Below are 8,935 nucleotides of genomic sequence, written 5' to 3'. Positions count from 1 at the left end.
GATCCGATGCGGAATTTCGTCAGTGCCTCCCCTGTTGTTCTCCGGGTACACATCCTCTCTGCTTATTGCCGAGACGTGTATCAGGAGAACAGCGGGGAGGTGCTGCCGAAATTCTGTGTCGCATCTGGAGCAGAGCATGGGAAAACGAACCCAATCTACACATACTCGGGTGGTGATGTGGTTATAGTCCCAGGGTAGGGTCATAGGTCTGCCCTATAGGTCCTACCCAAGGATTACCCTTCATAGAAGACAAGGCCCTTAGACCGTTCCAACTGAACTAAGGACGCCCCCATCATCTAGTCGGCGACGATCCACTCGAAGCATATCTAACGTACCGACTGGAATCCACTCTGTATGTCGTAACATCCCAGGAGGGCAACGGTCATACGTTTTCATACACCATTATTAGCATTTAAAGCTTACATTACATGTAACGTAAGCATTTACTCGCCACTATTCCACCCCTGTCCACCGGGCCATTATGAAGGGCAGCGCACTCTATATAAGCCGCCCTTCACCACTGGTATGGGGGTTGACACTTGTTGTAATCATATAATCCACTCGACACAAAGCTCCCAAGAGCACTGAGACGTAGGAGTTTTACCTCCACCGTAGAGGGGCCTGAACTCATACATCCTCGCCGTAGCTAAGGCTCTGCCCATATACTTTCGTACCCCATACTTCTACTGTCAGACTTATACCCATGATAGTTGGCGCCCACCTTGGGGCAGGCGTCTAAGCGACTTCCGGCGAGTTTGCGATTTCATCCTTTCGTCATGTGGTCCGGTGGAGATCTGTGCATGGGTCATGAGATCCTCTTCGGTGCACTCTCCTTCATCGCCGATGACTCGGCATGGCTTCGGGGTGCGCCCCACGACGTCGAGGCGCTTCCTAGTCGCGGGGCTACGCACTTCTGTGCTAGTTCCTGCGGTGTTCTTCTTCTCCAGCCATCGACCCCGATGTCGATCTTCGCCCCCGTCACGCGCCGCAACAAGCGATCCCGTCGTCCGCAGCTCCAGCGTTGAGTGCGACATGCCCAGGCGCGAGAAAACACGTCCTCTCAAGTGGCGGTGCTTGAATCGGTTGTGGTCCCGCCGTCGTCCCAGTGCTTGGAATCAGTTCCGATTGAACTACCTTCCAAGTATCCGGGTCGCGGGCCTGCAGCCGAAGTTCTCATGGCCGATTCCCACGAAAGTCCCCTCGGGACTGGGTGGAACGAGCGTGACTTCGAAGAATCATCCGGCGCTCGTCGTCAGCACCATCGTTCTTCCAGTCGACGCACTTGCCAGAGCAACGTCGAGGTGTTCCGCACACCCATCCTCAACTTGGCTGCAGCCGCCAGAATAGCCGATTCTCTCTAGCCAACTGATTCAGAGGCTGGTAGGGGAATCGAGCAGATCCGTGCCTTGTTGCATACAGCGCAGTAGCCAAATTCGGTGGTCTCCCAGTTGCACAACAGGATCCACAACAGTTCTGTTCAAGCGAACACGCATCGGTCCGTTTTCAGTCCCGACTCTCACCAGCAACGCAGAGGGGGCAGCCGTTCCAGGGACCCGAGTTGGAATCCGCTTCCCATTCGGTCTCATCCCGAAGATCGTCGCCGTTCGCGTACTCCTCCGCGGAGTGGGCCTTACGGGCCCCAGCATTACGATGACCGTCGTTCGGGCGGTGGCGCGCATGATCCAAGACCTGATGCAAGAGGGAACATCACACAGAAGAAGGTCGACAGAAGTCGAGCCCACCATGATGATCACGATAGAGACCGTCCGAGTGGAAGCAGGACCGTTGTTTCTGGCCCCGAGTGCTTCAGTCGGGCCATCCGCTCAGCTGACATCCCTCCCAACTTCCGATTGGCGACGGGGATCAGCAAATTCACAGGAGAGTCCAAACCAGAAACTTGGTTGGATGACTACAGAGTGGCGGTCTAGATCGGAGGCGGAGATGACCATGTCGCCATGAAACATCTCCCACTGATGCTCGACGGTTTGGCGCGAGCTTGGCTAAACCAGTTAGCTCCGTCAAGCATCTACAGTTGGGCAGATCTGGCCCGAGTCTTCATCAGGACCTTCGAGGGTACGTGCAAACGCCCTGCTGGTCTCATAGAGCTTCAACACTGTGTCCAGAAGCAAAACGAGCCCTTGCGTGATTTCATCCAGCGCTGGACGACCCTCTACCACACGGTGGAGAACGTCACAGAGCACCAAGCAGTCTGCACCTTGAAGGCAGGAGTTCGGTACAGAGATCTGTACCTGAAGTTTGGTCGAACAGGCGACATCTCCATGAGCAAGATGATGGAGATAGTCGCGCGCTATGCAAATGGCAAAGAAGAAGACCGCATACGTAGCGGCACGCATAAGTCAGTTGCCGATGGAGATGGGAACAGCAATCGGAAGCAGAAGCGGAAAGCTCAGTCCACTCCGCAGGCAGAGGCAGCAGCCGTTACAAATGCCAAGTTCAAAGGCAAGGGGAAAGCACAGTACACCCCCAAGAAGAGGCAGTCAGGAAATTCCATCCTAGATCAACCGTGTCCAATCCACACGAAGACGGATGAAGAAGGCAATGTCATATTGCCGAAGCATACCACTCGGCAGTGTCGCCTCCTGATCCAAGGATTCGGCGAAGGACAGCCGAGTGGGAAGGACACCGAACAGGATGATGAGGACAAGGAGGATCTGTTCACCCAAGTCCATGCAACGTTGATTTTTTTTGCTGATGTGGAAAGCAAAAGTCGACTGAAGCTGGTCAACAGGGAGGTAAACATGGCATCCCCATCCACTCCCACGTTCCTCACGTGGTCACAGACTGCGTTCACCTTTGATCAGTCAGACCACCCAGCACACGTACCCACCCCAGGGAGGCAAGCTCTGGTCGTCGACCCGGTGGTGGAAGGAGTGAGGCTGCGCAAAGTCCTCATGGACGGCGGCAGCGGATTGAATATCATGTACGCCGACACTCTCTAGGGAATGGGCATTCCGATGTCCAAACTTAGCGAGAGCAGTATGCAGTTCCACGGAATCGTCCCAGGAAGAAAGGCCAAATCACTCGGCCAGATTGCGTTGGATGTCGTCTTCGGCTCTGACAAGAACTTCCGCGAGGAGAAGTTGACATTCGAGGTGGTAGACTTCCAGAGTGCATACCATGCGATTCTGGGCCGTCCGGCATATGCGCGTTTAATGGCCCGTCCATGTTACGTCTATTTGAAGCTGAAGATGCCCGGTCCCAAAGGTGTGATTACTGTCACAGGCAATCGGCAGCGGGCCGAGGAGTGTCTGCAGTAGGGGTCGAGAATTGCCGATCATCAGATGTCTATACTCGAGCTGGATGAGTACAAGAAGACCGCCGATCCCGCTGACCTGATGCATTCAAAGAAGCCAGCTTCCGAGTCCGCATTCCAGTCGGCGGGAGACACGAAGAAAGTCAGCATCCACCCGACAGACGACATTGCCGCCCCGACAAACATCTCCACCACCCTTGATCCAAAATAGGAAGCCGAGCTCATCCAATTCCTCCGTGAGAACTGGGACATTTTTGCATGGAAGCCTGCTCACATGCCAGGTGTACCCAGGGAGTTGGCTGAGCACCGACTGCATGTGAACCCTGATGCTTGGCCCGTCCGAGAACGCCTGCATCGGTCCGCCGCGCACAAGAGGAAAGCAATCGGAGAGGAGGTTGCTAAACTTTTGGCAGCCAAATTCATTCGCCAGGTACACCACTCCGAGTGGCTCGCTAATGTTGTCATGGTGCCCAAGAAGGACAAGTCTCTCCGTATGTGCATCGATTTCAAGCATCTCAATAAGGTCTGTCTAATAGATCACTTCCCGCTCCCCCGCATTGATCAAATTGTTGATTCGACTGCGGGTTGCGAGCGCTTATCCTTCCTTGATGCCTATTCGGGCTATCATCAGATCCGTCTGTATGGTCCAGATGAATTAAAAACAGCCTTCATCACCCCATTCGGGTGTTTCTGTTACATCACTATGCCATTCGGTTTGAAGAATGCAGGAGAAACTTTTATGCGCATGATCCAAAAATGCCTCCTAGACCAGGTCGGTCGAAATGTGGAGGCATATATGGATGATATCATCGTCAAGTCACGCAAAGGTTCCGACCTGCTGACTGACTTGGCAGAAACATTCGCCAAACTATGTAGGTACGATATCAAGCTCAACCCAGCCAAGTGTTCATTCGGCGTTCCCAGCAGGAAGTTACTCGGTTTCTTCGTTTCCGAACGAGGGATCGATGTCAACCCCGAAAAGATCGGGACCATTGTTCAGATGGAGCGGCCGGTAAGAGTACATGATGTTCAAAAGCTCACAGGTTGCCTAGCGGCTTTGAGCAGGTTTATCGCTCGACTCGGTGAGAAGGCGTTACCTCTATACCGACTCATGAAGAAGTCAGATACATTCGAGTGGACAGACGAAGCCCAAATCGCATTAGACGACCTCAAAGCCCTTCTTTCCTACCAGCCGGTTCTTACTGCCCCGCTCATTAAAGAACCCCTTCTTCTGTACATCGCGGCTACAAATCAAGTCGTCAGCACCGTTCTGAGAGTCGAACGCGAAGAAGAAGGCAAAGCGTACAAGGTTCAATGGCCAGTACCTTATGTTTCTGAAGTCCTGACTCCTTCCAAGCAGAGGTATCCCCATTATCAGAAGCTTATTTATGGGATCTACATGACTGCAAAGAAGGTGGCTCATTATTTCCAAGATCACTCGGTATCTGTCATATCTGATGCTCCGTTGTCGGAAATTCTCCACAATCGGTACGCATCAGGCCGAGTGGCAAAGTGGGCAATGGAGATGCTATACTGCGACATCAAGTTCGAAGCCAAGAAAGCTATAAAGTCTCAAGCTCTTGCTGACTTCATAGCAGAATGAGTAGAACAATAGCAACCGACTTCATTGGACCATGTTCTTCGATGGGTCCAAGATGTTGAATGGCTCCGGCGCCGGCGTAGTGCTCATATCCCCAAAAGGTGATAAACTCAAGTATGCGTTGCAGATCCATTTTGATTCTTCCAACAATGAAGCAGAGTACGAAGCTCTCCTTTACGGGTTGCGCATGGCCATCACACTCGGCGTCCGTCACCTCATGGTCTATGGCGACTCAGATCTAGTGGTTAATCAAGTAATGAAGGAATGGGATGTAAGGAACCCCACCATGATTGCATACTGCAACACAATAAGGAAGCTCGAGAAGAAGTTCGAAGGTCTGGAACTTCACCATGTTCCCCGACTGAAAAACCAAGCAGCAGATGAATTGGCAAAACTTGGATCCACTCAGAGACCGGTCCAGACTGATGTCTGCCTCGAGCACCTACACCTCCCCTCGGTAAAAGAAGATCCTTTTACAGAGGAACCAGTACAACCGAAGAGCTCAATAGATCAGACTAAAGTCGAGGTCCCTGCTGTGGTTGATTTGATCAGGGAGATTCTAGCTGTCATTCTCGAATGGACTGTGTCGTTCATTGCGTACATCATGAGGCAAGAGTTACCAGAAGACGAAGTCCAAGCTAGGCAGATCGTTCGCAGGTCGAAGTCCTTCACCGTCATTGATGACCAGTTATATAGGGAAAGTGTTTCAGGCGTCCTTCAGCTGTGTATCTCTCCTGAGGAGGGGCAGTTAATCTTGGAAGAAATTCACTCGGGAACCTGCGGTCATCATGCCTCCTCAAGGGCAATCGTCGCCAAAGCATTCAGAGCTGGTTTCTTCTGGTTGCAGGCGAATGAAATGGCAAAAGATATGGTTGACCGTTGCGAAGGTTGTCAGTTCTTTTCAAACAAGTCCCACAAGCCAACGTCTGCGCTGAAGACAATTCCTCTTGCTTGGCCATTCGCCGTGTGGGGATTGGATACAGTCGGACCATTCAAAAGAGGCCAAGGAGGATTCACTCATCTGCTGGTAGCAGTCGACAAGTTTACCAAGTGGATTGAAGCCAAGCCTATCAAGAAGCTTGATGCCCTTACGGCCATCAAATTTATCAGAGACATCATCGCCAGATACGGGGTTCCGCACAGCGTAATCACCGACAATGGCACAAACTTTGACTCGGACAGGTTCAAAGGTTTTTGCGCAGGCCAAGGTATCCGAGTGGATTTTGCATCCGTCGCGCACCCCCAAACAAATGGACAAGCGGAGCAGGCGAATGGACTCATTCTTCAAGGGTTGAAGCCTCGACTCCTGCGAGAAGTTGGACATGCCGCCGGCGCATGGGTCACCGAGCTGCCTTCGGTGCTGTGGGGCCTCCGCACAACTCCGAATAGATCGACAGGGCGATCCCCGTTTTTCCTCTTTATGGAGCAGAGGGAGTCCTTCCGAGTGACTTGCTTCACAACTCTCCACGAGTCGAACTCTTCTCCGAAGCCGAAGCAGAGCAAGCCAGGCAAGACGAAGTGGACCTTTTAGAAGAGGAGCGCGAGATGGCACTGATCCGTTCAACAGTTTATCAACAAGATCTTCAGCGATTTCATGCGCGGCACATCAGGAGTCGCACGTTCCAAGCAGGCGACCTGGTGCTCCGAGTGGATCAACAGAGACCACAGAAGTTGGCTCCCGCCTGGGAAGGACCGTTCATCATTTCTAAGGTGCTGAACAACGGAGCATATCGACTCTACAACCTCGACAGGGAAACGGACGAGCCGCGAGCATGGAATGGAGATCTACTGAAGCGCTTCTACACATACCCGTCGACGGAGACAATGTAAAGAACAAGTATCATCGAAGTAATACAAAGCAGATTGATTTCTTGCCGATTCAAAATTCGAGCGTTTGCAGACTCCGGTCTAGAAAACTAACTCCGAGTGTGCACTAAAAGTCATGCTCGGGGACTTAGCTGCGACCCACAGTCGCCTAAGTACAAACTCGCTCCGAGTGTGCACTAAAAGTCACACTCGGAGACTTAGCTGCGACCCAGAGTCGCCTAAGTACAAACTCGCTCCGAGTGTGCACTAAAAGTCACACTCGGGGACTTAGCTGCGACCCAGAGTCGCCTAACTACAAACTCGCTCCGAGTGTGCACTAAAAGTCACACTCGGAGACTTAGCTGCGACCCAAAGTCGCCTAAGTACAAACTCGCTCCGAGTGTGCACTAAAAGTCACACTCGGAGACTTAGCTATGACCCAGAGTCGCCTAAGTACAAACTCGCTCCGAGTGTGCACTAAAAGTCACACTCGGAGACTTAGCTGCGACCCAGAATCGCCTAAGTAAACAACTCACTCCGAGTGTGCACGAAAAGTCACACTCGGGGACTTAGCTGCGACTCAGAGTCGCCTAAGTAAAAAGCTTGCTCCGAGTGTATACTCGAGATACACTCGGAGGCTTAGCAGACCCTCATTGAGGCTCATGTGGATATGAAGACAACTGACAACTACATGAGTAACAACTCGCTCCGAGTGTGCACGAAAAGTCACACTCGGGGACTTATATGCGACCGAGAGTCGCCTAAGTAAAAACTCGCTCCGAGTGCGCACTAACAGTCACACTCGGGGACTTAGCTGCGACCTAGAGTCGCCTAAGTAAAAACTCGCTCCGAGTGTGCACCAAAAGTCACACTCGGGGACTACGCCGCGACCCAGAGTCGCCTAAGTAAACAAATTGCTCCGAGTGTGCATTCCAAGTCACACTCGGAGACTTAGATGCGAACGAGAGTCGCCTAAGTAAAAAGCTTCCTCCGAGTGGGCACTCGAGATATACTCGGATACTTAGATGCGAACCAGAGTCGCCTAAGTAAAAAGCTTCCTCCGAGTGGGCACTCGAGAATCACTTGGAGGCTAAGCAGACCCTCATTGAGGCTCATGTGGATGTGAAGACAACTGACAATTACATGCTCTGCATGTTTGCCATTGACTTCACCAAGAGACGCCCAAACAAAAACCACGAGCCAAAATCGTGTCAAAAAAACTCAGCAAAAGATCCAATTCGAATTCAAGTTGGATCTACGATCAGTCGGCTCGGTGTGAATCAAGTTTATCCACATCGAACCACGAATGTACCGGCCAACAGCAGTGGCCAAAGTTTAATACAGATTCCACTCGGCATACCGAGGTAAATGTGCGTTCAGCATAAAGTTTATCAAGCGTCGCCGGGACTGGTAGGATCCACAAAGGTGTCGAGGTCGATTCCATCTGCAATCCGAGTGGCTGTGTTGTTGGGGAACGTCGCATGGGAAACAAAAAATTTCCTACGCGCACGAAGACCTATCATGGTGATGTCCATCTACGAGAGGGGATGAGTGATCTACATACCCTTGTAGACCGTACAGCAGAAGCGTTAGTGAACCGGTTGATGTAGTGGAATGGCCTCACGTCCCTCGATCCGCCCCGCGAACAATCCCGCGATCAGTCCCACGATCTAGTACCGAACGGACGGCACCTCCGCGTTCAGCACACGTACAGCTCGACGATGATCTCGGCCTTCTTGATCCAGCAAGAGAGACGGAGAGGTAGAAGAGTTCTTCGGCAGCGTGACGGCGCTCCGGAGGTTGGTGATGACCTTGTCTCAGCAGGGCTCCGCCCGAGCTCCACAAAAACGCGATCTAGAGGAAAAACCGTGGAGGTATGTGGTCGGGCTGCCGTGGAAAAGTCGTCTCAAATCAGCCCTAAAACCTCCGTATATATAGGTGGGAGGGAGGGGACCTTGCCTTGGGGCTCAAGGAGCCCCAAGGGGGTCGGCCGAGTCCAAGGGGAAAGGTTCCCCCCCCCCAAACCGAGTTGGACTTGGTTTGGTGGGAGGGAGTCCTTCCTTCCCTTCCCACCTCCTCCTTTTTTTCCTTTCTCCTTGATTTTCTTCTCTGGGCGCATAGGGCCCTCTTGGACTGTCCCACCAGCCCACTAAGGGCTGGTGCGCCACCCTCATGGCCTATGGGCTTCCCCGGGGTGAGTTGCCCCCCCCCCCCCCCCGGCGAACTCCCGAAACCCATTCGTCATTCCCGCTACA

The sequence above is a fragment of the Hordeum vulgare genome, chromosome 2H (assembly GCF_904849725.1).
Source record: "Hordeum vulgare subsp. vulgare chromosome 2H, MorexV3_pseudomolecules_assembly, whole genome shotgun sequence".
Lineage (NCBI taxonomy): Eukaryota > Viridiplantae > Streptophyta > Magnoliopsida > Poales > Poaceae > Hordeum > Hordeum vulgare.
This window is presented reverse-complemented; position numbering follows the sequence as displayed.